The sequence below is a fragment of the Acinonyx jubatus genome, chromosome X, assembly GCF_027475565.1.
Source record: "Acinonyx jubatus isolate Ajub_Pintada_27869175 chromosome X, VMU_Ajub_asm_v1.0, whole genome shotgun sequence".
Lineage (NCBI taxonomy): Eukaryota > Metazoa > Chordata > Mammalia > Carnivora > Felidae > Acinonyx > Acinonyx jubatus.
The window spans coordinates 81,296,879-81,312,735 of NC_069389.1; positions in this window are offsets into that span (position 1 = coordinate 81,296,879).

The following is a 15,857-nucleotide window of genomic DNA, read 5'->3' on the forward strand; positions in this document are numbered from 1 at the left end:
TCTCCCCGTGTTGAAGGAACAAAATATGTCCCTGTCTTCAACAATTTTGCTTCCTTTGAAGAGACACTAGGAGAGTATCATCAATATGCAGAGCCCCAGGGAGATATCTTAGGATTCTGGAAGGTAAACTAGCCCTCGGAGGGTAAACATAAAATTCAAGGCCATGCTAAGCAAGTAGCTATCTGTGGCAGAAAACTGAAAGATTGTCTATAACAATGTGACTGAACAACAACAACAAAAAAAAAGTCACTGATTGATCTAGATACATACACAAATAATGTCATTTCAGAAATCTCAGAGTAATTTCAGGGATTCAGGCCTATACTGTTACAGTCAGTTAGTAGGCAGACACCTAGACAGTTGAACCACACATTGTTTTTTTTCCTGGGGAATTCTTATCTTCCATTTCCCATATTTTCTTACAGGTATAGGGACATCTACAACCAAACACATTTAACATCTTTATACACTCACTCCCAAAAGAATCACTTACCTGATTAATGAGGTTGGAAGGACAAATGACTTGCATGGCTCAAGCCCTCTCTCTTCAAAACTGTAGCAAGCTGCCCTTATGGAGCACGTTTTCCTCTGCCCTCCGGGATGATTCTAAAAATAGACTTAAAGGTCTTCTTCCCTTTTCTGTGTCTTGCTGTCTCCCCAAGTGTTCTTATGGTCTTGTTCCAAAATGAGTGGGCCTTTAAGGAACACCCAAAATACACCCCTTCTCCACATCTGGGCTCTTAAAACACCTAAAAATATGAAAAAGGAATAAAGGAAAAGTATATCTACTTTATTTTTTATACAGGTAATATTGGAGAATGTGGCTTAGATTTGCCACAAGGGAATTAGGTTTCCTATTAATGAACCCCAGAATTGGACAGACATTTCTATCCATCAGTGCTGCACAGGGGCAGTCAGAAAAATCAAGGACTACAATGCATATGTATCTGCTGTCTCTTGAAAAAATTCTATGTGTATTCAAGAAGAGTGGCTTCCTTGCAAGGCTATCTCTGTAGCAGGAAAAAGTATTTCAGGACAATTTCTTTGAGAAAAATTCTCAAGATGACTAAATAGTCCTTTTCTGATTATGTATTTACCAAGCCACCTTCTGAGGATATGGTTTTCCATGTGTCTCAGGGAGCAGTTTGAAGCATTTACCCTATCATTTCCTTGACAAGTATGATTTCATGGAACTCTCTCCTTGCAGAAGGGGATTGGAATAAATTTCTAAATTCCAAGAGTAGGATGAAAATCATACATCATGAAAATTTTAGTTGGAAATCTTTTCAAAAAGGAATTGAAGAAATGTTCAAAATCAATACCCACACTTAAACTCACACTAACCATAGCCAAAATTATAATTAAGTCCTACAAAACCTTCAAGAATAAGCAAAATCCCTATCTTATCCAATGATTACAGACCACAGAAAAAGAGAGTTCACCAAAAGCACATGTTTTGGATATCCATTTCTGTTTAACAAACATCACCAATAGCCAGTTTTTAATCCCTCAGCATTCTGTGCGCTGACTGGGCTCAGCTAGTTTTCTGCTCCATGTGATATTTGTCACCTGGAGCTGCAGTCATCTGGAGGCTCCAATCACCTGGAACATCCAGTCACTCACGTGGGTCATTGTTGTACATTGTTACTGAGGACTCAGCTGTAGCTGTTCACCTATGCACCTTGGTTCTCCTCCACAGAGCCTTACTTGTGTAGGGTAGCCAGATAAAATCAGGACACCAAGTTAAATTTGAATTACAGATAACTAACAAATAATTATTAGTGTAAGTATTTCACATGCAATATGACTTTGTCTGAAATTCAAGTTCAACTGGGCATCCTGTACATGTAGTTGCTAGATCTAGCAACCCTAGGAGAGGAGCCTATGAATCTAAGTTTAACAACTGACTGAGATGACTTTTCCAATGTGCCTAGTTTGGGAAAAATGAGATCAGAATTGGCAATAAAGAAAAAAATCTGTTAATACCTGACGCTGATGTAATGAAGGGGAAGTGGACACTGGCATACACTGTTAAGTGTTAAATGAACATATTCATTTCCTGAGGTCCATATTATCATGCCTTAATGATTTGAATGGCCTTGAAATGGAAGTCTTATTTCCACCAAGAAGGGAAATTCAGAGGAGGGTTTAGAAAAGGATCCCCAAAGTGATTCTGAGCTGCAATCTGGTTAAGGGGCCCTGGGTGACAGGGAAGTTCAGGACCACATCAATTCTCCAATTGAAAGAGGAAAAATAGCTAGTATTTATGGAGCAGATTGTTTTGATGTGCCTAGATCAGGTTCTTCATCTTAGTGGTGGGATTTAATCTCACAATAGCCCTGCTAGTGAGGTATCAGTATTCTCTCTTCATAGATGTATGTTACTCCAAAGCACATGCTCCTGGGCACAGACACAAATGACAAAAAGGTTGCTCCCCATGCCGACTGCCAGAGCCAGGAATGGGACATGACAGTCTGGGCACCATTAGTTACTAACGGCAAGTTTTAGCAAAGGTATCAGGACACGTTCTATTGAGGTGGTTAATCTCTGTTCTTCTGGTGTTTCCACTCCCTGCTGTAGGGTGCCAGGCTTGGTTCCCCCCCTGCCCCGGCCTCAGGGGGAGTTGGGGAGGGGCCTGGAAGCAGAAGCTGTCTGAAGCCTGCGTTTGGAAATTAAATTTATGGAAATGATTTGGATGCTTGTACCTGGTAGGTAGGAAAAAGCCTCTGAGGACACAGAGAAGGGATTATGTTGGAGGTCTACAGGTCTCTTCAGGAGTAGGGACTTTCATAAACTTCATGAACGCTGGGCTTCATAAAAACTGGGGGTATCTCCGTGGATGGTCCATCAAGGCTGGGCATCTAGTTGTAATGGATTTTCTAGTATGGACACAGATATGGATGAAGCAAGAATGGCATTCCAGCTTTTTCCCTAATTACAATACATCATGCATTCTCAACAAAGTTGACATTACACCAGAGGGTTGAAGATTGATTCTTGGGGGTAGAGTTTTCATAGATATTAAAATGGTTGGTGAACCTTCAAAGGACCACAGTATAAAAACAAATAAAATACATTTGTGATATTAAAAATGTCATATTTCTCATTTGGTCCTCAGTTGGTTAAGTGTCTGACTCGTGGTTTTGGCTCAAATTATTATCTCATGGCTCATGGGTTTGAGCCTCACATCAGGCTCTGCACTGAGAGTGTGGAGCCTGATTGGGGATTCTCTCTCTCTCTCTCTCTCTCTCTCTCTCTCTCTCTCTCTCTTCCCCTTGCCCCCTTTCTATTTCTCTCTCTTTCTCTACCTCTCTTTCTCTTTCTCCCTCAAAAATAAGTAAATAAGCATTTTTTAATGTCATATTCCATTGGGGAGTGGGGTTGCAGATGATTCAGCCAAAAATGTCTGAAAAGGATCCTTGGAGAGGGTGATAATGAAAAAAGGTTGACAAACACGTCATGTACACAGTGACCTTTTATGTATGTAATGGCCCATCAGGAGTTATGTACAGGTTATTTAAGCTTCCCCATGGATACACACTCAACAATCACTCCAGGTGGTGACAGTGATGGTGATGGTGATGATGATGATAATTATAAAAATGAAATCCTGCCCCTACGGTAAAGAGGATTGTGTATGTGAATTGTTGTTGGTTTTTAAGATGATCGAAAAGGATCAGTCAGAACAGGTATTTCCTCTGGGAAAGATGATATAGAGGGTAGGAAATTAATGTTTACAAAATTAGTGTAAACAAGTGGTATTCTAAATTGTAATCTCCTTTAATCTTTTTTTTAAGTAGTCTCCATCGTCAAAATGGGGCTTGAACTCAAGACCCCAAGATCAAGAGTCACAAGCTCCACTTACTGAGCCAGCCAGGCTCACCTTATCCTAACACTTATTCAAGTTACTTATTTAATCCCATAGTTCAGATCAGTGTAGGAAGTTAGGAGAGGTTAAGAAAATCAGGAAAACTGCTTTGAAAACCCACTCAGTGGAGGAACCTGGAATTATTCTAAAGATTTTCCCATTGTGTCCTGAAGATGCCAAGCTTCTGATGTTCTAAATATTTCTGGGCATTGACATTCAATGCTGCCCAAAGTGTTGTTTAACTTATTAACAATAATCTCTGTAACTTTTAAATTATAATATTATTGTGAATTTTAAACCACTGTGAAAGGCAATTTTTTATTCCCATTGTTTTCTACCCCAATTTGGGTCTCTTGGAGATCTAGAGAGGAAGTGAATATGAAGATACTGCTGAAAGGGCTTCAAAAAGCATGGTAAATATTAGAAAATCATAGAAAAATATAACACTGACTGAGGAGTTTTTAATAATGTAAATATAGTTTATATCTGTGTGGATTTCACTGTAGGTATAATATATAAAGCCAACATACCAGAAAGGGGGGGAGGAGGATAAGGGACCCTATTAAGGTGAGGTTTGTATATATTAATGGAAGTGGTAAAGTACTGATTTTAAGTGGACTGTGAAGGGGTGCCTGGGTGCCTCAGTCGGTTAAGTGTCCGGCTTTGGCTCAGGACATGATCTTATGATTTGTGGGTTCGAGGCCCATGTTGGGCTCCATGCTGACAGCTCAGAGCTTGGAGCCTGCTTCAGATTCTGTGTCTCGGTCTCTCTCTGCCCCTCCCCGGCTCGTGCTCTGTCTTGGTCTCTCTCTTTCTCAAAAATAAAGTAAGAATTGAAAAAAATTTAAATGGACTGTGAAAAATTAAGTAGGTAGTTTGTAATCCATAGAATGGCCATAAAAATGTTATACAAAGATATATTCAAAACCACAATAGAAAAATTAAAGTGAAGTATGAGAAAGCATTCAAATGAGACAAAGAAAGTCAATAAAAGGGAAAAGGAATAATGAAAAATAGAGGGGACAAAAAAATAATAAAGTAGTAGATCTGAATTGAAACATCAATAATTACATTATTTGTCACTGGTCTAAATACATAACCAAATGACTGAGATTGTCAAAGTGGATTTAAAAATCAAAATAAAACAAAAAGGTCCCAACTCTATGTTGTTTACAAGAAACTCCCTTCAAATATGATACAGGTAGCTTAAAAGTAAAAGGATGAATGCAAATATACCATGCAAACACTGATCCAAAAAAAAAGCAGAAACATATGCATTATCAAACAATTTAGACTTGAAAGCATACACAGCTAACAGAGATAAAGAGGGTCAGTCAATTAGCCAAAAAGATATAATAATTTTAAATGTGTACTGTATTATATCTAACAGCAATCTAAAATACATGCAGCAAAAGTGATAAGATAAATAAATCCACAATTATAATTGAGGTCTTCGACACTCCTTTCTCAGAATTAGTGGACAAAGAATCATCAAGGTTATAGATAAACTGAACACCACCATCAACCAACTGGATCTAATTGACATTTATAGAACACTTCACCCCAAAGCAGCAGAATACACACTCTTTTCAAATGCACATGTAACATTAGGCAAGATCAATTACACCGTGGGTCATAAAACAAACCTTAACAAATTTAAAGAATTGAAACCAAACAGAATGTGTTATCTGACAATAATGAAATAAAACTCTAGAAATCAATAATAGAGAGATCACAGGAAAATCTCCAAGAACTTGGAAACTAAACAATACATATCTAATTAATTCATGAATCAAAGAGGTAGTCTCAAGAAAAATAAAAAATGTACAGAACACAGAGAAAGGGATACAATGGTGGAGGAGTAAGGCAACCCTAAGCTTGCCTCCTCCCCCCATACAGACAGATAAATATTGAAACATTCTGAAGAACCAAGAAGTTAATTAGAAGCCTTAGAGAACAAAACTGCACATCTACAAACAGAAAAAACAATGGGTGGAAATTTGTCTTAACAAGCAGACTGGGGGCACCTGGGTAGCTCAGTCAGTTGAATGACCAACTCTTGATACTAGCTTAGGTCGTGATATCATGGTCATGAGATCACATCCCACATTGGGCTCTGCACTGGGCATGGAGCCTGCTTAGGATTCTTTCACTCACTCTCTCTCTCTCTCCTCCACCCTCTCTCTCTCTCTTTCTCTCTCTCTCTCTCACTCTCTCTCAACATAAATAAACATTTTTAAAAATGAATAAAATATGGGCCGAAGATCTGATACACATTAAAAACAATGACAACAAACAACAACAACCAGACCAAAACACACATAGGATCCAACTTTTATTTTTTTTTTAATTTTTTAATTTTAATTTTATTTTATTATTTTTTTCCTCCAAAAGGACAAGACAGAGTAATTCACCCCAAAAGAAAGAACAGGAAGAAGTTATGGCCAGGGATTTAATCAATGCAGTTATAAGTAAGATGTTTGGACTAGGATTTCAAACAATTATAAGGATCCTACTTGGGCTTGAAAAAAGCAGAGATAAAAGATAAAAGAGTTAAAATCTAGTCAAGCCAAAATTAAAAAGGCTATAACCGAGATGCAAATCCAAATGGATATCATAACAGTGAGTATGGACAAAGCAGAGAAATGAATTAGTGATATAGAAAATAAAATTATGGAAGATAATGAAGCTGAAAAAAGAAGGAAAATGGATCATGGATATAGACTTGGGGAACTCAGAGACTTATCAAAATGGAATAACATTCATATCATAGAAGTCACAGAAGATGAAGAAAGAGAAAAAGTGTCAGAAGGTTTATGTGAGAAAATTATACCTGAAAACTTCCCTAATCTGGGGAAGGACACAGACATCAAAATCCAAGAAGCACAGAGAACTCCCATTAGATTCAACGAAAGTCAACCATTGTCAAGGCATATCATGGTCAGATTCACAAAATACACAGACAAGGAAAGAATCCTGAAGGCAGCAGGGAAAAAAGTCCTTAACCTACAAGCGAAGACAGATCACATTTGCAGCCAATCTGTCCACAGAAACGTGGCAGGCCAGAAGGGAATGTCAGTATATATATAATGTGCTGAAAGGGAAAAATATACAGGCAAGAATACTTTATCCAGCAAGGTTGTCATTCAGAATAGAAGCAAAGATAAAGAGTTTCCTAGACAAACAAACACCAAAGGGGTTCTTGACCACTAAACCAGCCCTTAAGAAATATTAAGGGGGATTCTTTGAGTGGGGGGAGAAAGACCGAAAGCAACAAAGACTAGAAAAGACCAGAGAACATCACCAGACACAAACTCTACAAGCAAAACAATAGCACAAATTCATATCCTTTACTAAGGACTCTTAATGTAAATGGACTAAATGTTCTAATAAAAAGACATAGGGTATTGGGACTCCTGGGTGGCTCAGTCGGTTGGGCATCCGACTTTGGCTGAGGTCATCTGGCTGTTCCCAAGTTCTAGCCCCGCGTCGGGCTCTGTGCTGACAACTCAGAGCCTGAAACCTGTTTCGGATTCTGTGTCTCCCTCTCTCTCTCTGCCCCTCCCCTGCTTCTACTCTGTCTCTCTCTCAAAAATAAATAAACATTAAAAAAAAATCTTTTTAAAGACATAGGGTATCAGAATGGATTAAAACAAAAAACAAGAAACTATATATATATTTAAATATATATATTAATAAAAAACATAAATAAACTCATTGATAATAATACAAAAATCGATGGGGACTTTAAAACCACACTTTCAGCAATGGACAGATCATCTAAGCAGAAAATGAAGTAGGAAACAATGGCTTTGAAGGGCCAGATGGACTTAACAAATATACTCAGAACATTCCATCCCAAAGCAATGGAATACACATTCTTTTTTTGAGTGCATTCTCCAGAATAGATTACATACTGGGTCACAAATCAGCCCTTAACAAGTACAAAAAAAAATTGAGATCATACCGTGTATATTTTGAGACCACAACACTATGAAATTTGAAGTCAGCCACAAGAAAAAATTTGCAAAGACCTACTAAGAACATCCTACTAAGGAATGAATGAGATAACAAGGATTTTTTAAAAAATTTTTATATGAAATTTATTGTCAAATTGGTTTCCATACAACACCCAGTGCTCCTCCCAACAGGTGCCCTCCTCAATGCCCATCACCCACCCACCCCTCCCTCCCATCCACCATCAATCCTCAGTTTATTCTCAGTTTTTAAGAGTCTCTTATGGTTTGGCTCCTTCCCTCTCTAACTTTTTTTTTCCCTTCCCCTCACCCATGGTCTTCTGTTAAGTTTCTCGGGATCCACATAAGAGTGAAAACATATGGTATCTGTCTTTCTCTCTATGAGTTATTTCACTTAGCATAACACTCTCTAGTTCCATCCATGTTGCTACAAAAAGCCATATTTCATTCTTTCTCATTGCCAAGTAGTATTCCATTGTGTATATAAACCACAATTTAAGGACATGGAAACAAATGAAAATGAAAACAAGACAGTCCAAAACTTCTGGGATACATCCAAGACAGTGCTAAGAGGGAAGTATATTGTAGTACAAGCCTACTTGAAGAAGAAAGAAAGGTCTCAAATATACAACCTAACCTTACACCTAAAGGTGCTAGAAAAGGAACAGCAAATAAAGCCTAAAGCCAGCAGAAGAAGGGAAATAATAAAGATTAGAGCAGAAATAAACAATGTAGAAACAAACAAACAAAAAAAAAAACCCTGTAGAACAGATCAATGAAACTAACAGCTGATTCTTTAAAAGAATAAACAAAATTGATAAACCCCTAGCCAGGCTTATCAAAAGAGAGAGAGAGAGAGAGAGCCCAAATAAATAAAATCACAAATCAAAGGGGAGAGATCACAACCAGCACCACTGTAATACAAACAATTATAAGAGAACATTATGAAAAATTACATGGCAACAGACTGGTCAGTCTGGAAGAAATGGATAAATTCTTTCCCCTTTCCCCTATGGTCAGGAACAAGACAAGGATGTCTGCTCTCACCATTACCATCTAACATAGTACTGGAAGTCTCAGCCTCAGAAATCAGAAAACAAAAAGAAATAAAAGGCATCCAAATTGGCAAAGAAGAAATCAAACTTTACCAATTTTCAAATTTTCACCATATTCTACTCTATGTAGAAAACCCAAAAGACTCCACTAAAAAATTACTAGAAGTAGTATATGGATTCAGCAAAGTGGCAGGATATAAAATGGACATATAGAAGTCTGTTGCATTTCTGTACACAAATAACTAAGCATCAGAAAAAGAAACCAAGGAATTTATCCCATTTGCAAATGCACCAAAAGCAATTAGATGCCTAAGACTAAACTTAACCAAAGAGGTAAAAGATCTATACTCTGAAAACAACTGACGGAAAGAAATTGAAGAGAACACAGAAATGGAAAAGCATTCTATGCTCATGGATTGGAAGAAAAAACAGTGCTAAAATGTCTATAGTACCCAAAGCAATCTACACATTTAATGCAATCCCTATCAAAATACCCCCAGCATTTTTCACAGAGCTAGAACAAACAATCCTAACATTTGTATGGAACCACAAAAGATTCTGAATATCTAAAGCAATACTGAAAAATAAAGACAAAACTGGAGGCATCACAATTCTGGATTTCAAGCTGTATTGTAAAGCTGTAGTCATCAGACAGTATGGTACTGGCACAAAAACAGACACACAGATCAATGGAACAGAATACAAACTTAGAAATGGAACCACAACTTATATGGTCAACTCATCTTCAACAAAGCGGGAAAGAATAACCAATAGAAAAAGAAAACAGTCTCTTCAACAAATGGTGTTGGAAAAACTGGACAGCAACATGCAGAAGAATGAAACTGGGCCACTTCTTACACTGTCCACAAAGAAAATAAATGCACAATGGATGAAAGACTTAATGTGAGACAGGAAATCATCAAAATCCTAGAGGAGAACACAGGCAGTAACCTCTTTGACCTCAGCTGAAGCAACTTCTTACTAGACACATCACCAAAGGCAAGAAAAACAAAAGCAAAAAATGAACTATTGAGACCTCATCAAGATAAAATTTCTGCACAGCAAAGGAAACAAACAACAAAACAATAAGACACCTTATGGAATGGGAGAAGATATATGCAAAGGACATATCGGATAAAGGGTTAGTATCCAAAGTCTATAAAGAACTTATTAAACTAAACACCCAAAAAACAAATAATCTAGTTAAGAAATAGGTAGAAGAAATAAATAGACACTTTTTCAAGGAAGACATCCATATGGCTAACAGACACATGAAAAGATGCTCAACATCACTCATCATCAGGAAAATACAGATCAAAACTACAAAGAGATATCACCTCACACCTGTCAGAATGGCTAAAATTAACAATGCAAGAAACAACAGGCATTGGCAAGGATGCAGAGAAAGGGGAACCCTCTTGCACTGTTGGTGGGAATGCAAACTGGTGCAGCCACTCTGGGGAACCATATGGAGGTTCCTCAAAAAGTTAAAAATATAACTGCCCTATGATCCAGCAACTGCACTATCTGTTTTTATCCAGAGGATACAAAAATACAGATTCAAAGGGGTACATGCACCCCAATGTTTATAGCAGCATTATTAACAATAGCCAAGCTATGGAGAGAACCCAAATGTCCATCGACTGAAGAATGGGTAAAGAAGATGCGGTATACCTATACAATGGAATGATACTCAGCCATCAAAAAGAATGAAATCTGGCCATTGGCAATGACATGGATGGAGCTAAGTGAAATAAGTCAATCAGAGAAAGACAAATACCATATGATTTCATTCATATGTGGAATTTAAGAAATAAAATAGATGAATATATGGGAGGAGAAAAAAAAGTTAGAGGGAAACAAACCTTAAGATAATCTTAAAGATAGATAACAAACTGAGGGATAATGGAAGGAGATGGGTGGGGCTGGGGTTAGATGGGTGATGGGTATTAAGGAGGGCCCTTTTTGTGATGAGCACTGGGTGTTGTATGTAAATGATAAATCACTGAATTCTACTCCTGAAACCAATATTGCACTGTATGTTGACTAACTAGAATTCAAATAAAAATTTGAAAAGAGAAAATGTATTGAATACAATTTAAATGAAAATACAAAACAAAAAACTACAGCTATCAAAATTTTGGGGTCAGAAAACAGTTTGTTGTCAGGGTTGAGAATGGGTGACTACAAAGAGAGCAGGAGAATTTGGGGGCAAAATGGAACTCATATATCTTTGATTGTAGTAGTGGATACACAATTGTATGAATTTTTCAAGACTCATGGAACTGTATACTAAGGGAGTGAATTTTATTTTCTCTAAATCATACTTTAATCAGAATAAGTTTAAAAACATTTATATTGTTAAATGAAGAACATAAGTAGATCACTGTTATTCTGTGATTCTAATTTCATATCTAAAAAACAAATAAATCAGTTGATGAAAAGACCAGTGTATCCAGTCATGTATGTATATTTCAATATGTACAGAAAAATGGATGCCAGGTAAAATCAAATCATGGTACTGGTTACCTTTGGGGAACAGGATGGAGGAATATTGTTCAGGAAAGAGACTTTACTTTGGTTGTGAGGCATTTTAAACTGCACATAAATTATTTTTATTTATAATTCATTATGAAATAGCATGTATGGAAGATGATCTGATAGCGGGTAAGGGTACTGAGGAGAAATATAAAAATGATTTTCAGTAGGAGTGCCTGGGTGGCTCAGTGGGTTAAGCATCTGACTCTTGGTTTTGTCTCAGGTCATGATCTCATAGCTCATGGATTCAAGCCCCACATCAGGCTCTGCGCTGACAGTGCAGAGCCTGCTTGGGATTCTCTCTCTCCTCTCTTTCTTTCTCTGCCTCTACCTAACTCATGTTCTCTCTCTCTCTCAAAATAAATAATAAAAATTTAAAAAATTATTTTCAATATATACTTAAAACATATTTTTCTTTGTTCCACTAAAATTAATGTAGTAATGATAACTAGCTCATATGATTTATGATATAAAAATGCAAAAATAACATGTTCAGTGGATGCAGCTAAAATTTAAATAAATGTGATCTATATTCCTTCTGAATTTGGGTTCATTAAAGGAAAATGTTATGCCCTGGGTGAGTAATAATATTATCTTTTAAAGAACATTAAATGATCAGGAACTGTAGCCAAGTATTTTTATAATAGAAAAAAAGTGTCACGGAGGAATACAGGCCTCTTGTCATGAACATAAGAGTTTCTAGGTGTTTCAGACCCAGACAAGGAAAGTGTGTTTCTCAGTGACCTCTTTCCTACCTTAGGAAGGCTTATAGGTTGGCCTGAACCCCATGAAGGATCAGCTGCCTCCCAACCCACTTTACCTTGTGCAATACATTCACTGAGGTGGGAGAATTAAGAGTCTCACTTATAAGACCAAAGCCTGTGACATGTCATCACCACTCTCACCAGCCACTAGCCATACATCAGTTTTCCATAGTAACAGGGACACAGTCCTGTTACCTCAGCAACAGAAGCTCCATCCATAAGGCTGCTCTTCCTGAATGCTCTATTCTGTTTGCAAGAAAGGGTAATATTTCTAATCTCAAACACCTTCTTGACTGCCAATAGTAAGTGGGCTCTCACGTGTTTACAAACTCTCCAGAACCTTGCCAGTACTCTGCAGGTAGAATGCAAAGTCCTGACCAGAGCCAATAGGGCCCTGTGTGCTCTGGCCCCTGCCTTCCTTACTAGTCCTATCTGGGGCCACTCCCTCTCTCACACTCACTCTGATACATTGGCCTCATTCCATTTCAAAAGGGCCAAACTACTTCCCACCCCAAGGCCTTTACACATGCTCCTCCCCCTGCTTAGGAATCTCTCTGACCCTAGCTCTCTCCTGCTCACACTTCAGGTTACACTTTTCTTTTTAAGTTTATTTATTTATTTTGAGAGAGAAAGAGAGAAAGCATGCGTCAGGAAGAAGCAGAGAGAGAGGGAGAGAAAGAGAGAGAGAGAGAAAGAGAGAGAGAGAGAGAGAGAGAGAGAGAATCCCAAGCAGGCTCCACACTGTCAGCACAGAGCCCAATGTGGGCTTGAACCCACAAACTGTGACATCATGACCTGAGCCAAAGTCAGACACTTAACCAACTGAGCCACCCGGGTATCGCTCAGGTTGCCCTTTACTTATTTATTTTTTAAATTTTTTTAATGCTTATTTATTTTTGAGACAGAGAGAGACAAAGCATGAACGAGAGAGGGTCAGAGAGAGGGAGACACAGAATCCAAAACAGGCTCCAAGCTGTCAGCACAGAGCCCGACGCAGGGCTCGAACTCACGGAGTGCGAGATCGTGACCTGAGCTGAAGTCGGCCGCTCAACCGACTGAGCCACCCAGTCACCCCCTTATTTATTTTTAAAATATATGAAATTTATTGTCAAATTGGTTTCCATACAACACCCAGTGCTCATCCCAAAAGATGCCCTCTTCAATACCCATCACCCACCCCCCCTCCTTCCCACCCCCCATCAGCCCTCAGTTTATTCTCAGTTTTTAAGAGTCTCTTATGCTTTGGCTCTCTCCCACTCTAACCTCTCTCTCTCTCTTTTTTTTTTCCTTCCCCTCACCCATGGGTTCCTGTTAAGTTTCTCAGGATCCACATAAGAGTGAAACCATATGGTATCTGTCTTTCTCTGTATGGCTTATTTCACTTAGCATCACACTCTCCAGTTCCATCCACGTTGCTACAAAGGGCCATATTTCATTCTTTCTCATTGCCACATAGTACTCCATTGTGTATATAAACCACAATTTCTTTATCCATTCATCAGTTGATGGACATTTAGGCTCTTTCCATAATTTGGCTATTGTTGAGAGTGCAGGTTGCCCTTTAAATGTAATTTCTCACAGAGGATTTGTGTACCTCCTTACCATCTAAATTAGATCCCCAATATTGCTCCTTCACAGGATTTTGGACTTTGCCCCATGAAGGCCACTTGAGCAAAAGTACTTGACAAAAAGGGAAAGATGCAAGTAAAGTAGATAGCACAGTGCCTGGAACATAGTAATTACTCAATCCAGTACCATACCTTAATTGACCTGCTCCATGGTATAATTCACTTTGGTAGCTGAGGAGACAGGAAAAAAGAGAGGAGATAACTCACCCAAGGTCCTGTCAACAGTGAAGACTCAGGCATTGAGACTCAGGCAATGCTTATAACTCTTGCTCCAGTGTCCCTCCCTGCAGATCCACACAAAATGCTTCATCTTTCTGGAGCTCCAAGAAGGACCCAGCCTCCCAGCTTATGAATACACCTGAACTGAGCCTACTGGACCCAAAAAGGCCACAGCAAAGCCTTATCATTCAATGGAATATATTAAATCTTTTTCTCCCACCCCACTCAATCAGACAACTCATTCTGTAGCATGTTTTTTTTTTATTTTAAATTTATTTATTTAAACACAAGTTAGCCAACATACACTGCAGTATTGGCTCTAGGAGTAGAACTTGGTGATTCATCACTTACGTACAACACCCAGTGCTCATCCCAACAAATGCACTCCCCAATTCCCATCACCCACGAAGCCCATCTCCCTACTCACCTCCTGTCAAGTAACCCCCAGTCTGTCCTCTGTACTTAAGAATCTCTTATCGTTTCCTTCCCTCTCTGTTTTTATCCTATTTTTCCTTCCCGTACCCTATGTTCATCTGTTGTGTTTCTTAAATTGCACATATGAGTGAAATCATATGATATTTGTCTTTCTCTGCCTGACTTAATTCTCTTAGCATAATAAACTCTAGTTCCACCCATGTTGTTGCAAATGGTAAGATTTCATTCTTTTTATTTTTTATTTTTTTTTTGTTTTTGCCTTTGATTTTGATGTCTCTGATTTCCTTTTGTTGTCTGGTGATGCTAGAACTTCCAACACTGTGTAACAATAGCGGTGAGAGTGGACATCCCTGTCGTGTTCCTGATCTCAGGCGGAAAGCTCTCAGTTTTTCCCCATTGAGGATGATATTAGCTATGGGCTTTCCATAAATGGCTTTATGAGGTTTAAGTATGTTCCTTCTCTCCCCACTTTCTCAGGAGGGGGTTTATTAAGAAAGAATGCTGAATTTTGTCAAATGCTTTTTCTGCATCGATAGGCAGGATCTTTTCTTTTCTTTTATTAATGTGATGTATCACATTGATTGATTTGCCAATATTTAACCAGCCCTGCAGCCCAGGAATGAATCCCACTTGATCATGGTGAATAATTTTTTTTATATGCTGTTGAATTCGATTTGCTAGTGTCTTCTTGAGAATTTTTGCATCCATATTCATTCAGGGATATTGGCCTGTAGTTCTCTTTTTTGCTGGGTCTCTGTCTGGTTTAGGAATAAAAGTAATGCTGGCTTGATAGACTGAATCTGGAAATTTCCTTCCCTATTTTTTGGAACAGCTTGAGAAGGATAAGTATTATCTCTGCTTTAAATGTCTGGTAGAATTCCCCAGGGAAGCCATCTGGGCCTGGACTCTTATTTGTTGGGAGACTTTGGATAACTGATTCAATTTCTTCACTGGTTATGGGTCTGTTCAAATTTTCTATTTCTTCCTGTTTGAGTTTTGGAAGTGTGTGGGTGCTTACGAATTTCTCCATTTCTTCCAGGTTGTCCAGTTTGCTGGCATATAATTTTTCATAGTATTCCCTGATAATTGCTTGTATTTCTGAGGGATTGGTTGCAATAATTCCATTTTCATTCATAATTTTATATATTTGGGTCATCTCCCTATTCTTTTTGAGAAGCATGGATAGAGGTTTATCAATTTTTTTTATTTTTTCAAAAAACCAACTTATGGTTTCATTGATCTGCTCTACAGTTTTTTAGATTCTATATTGTTTATTTCTGCTCTGATCTTTATTAGTTCTCTTCTTCTGTTGGGTTTGTGGTGTCTTTGCTGTTCTACTTCTCATTCCCTTAGGTGTGCTGTTAGATTTTGTA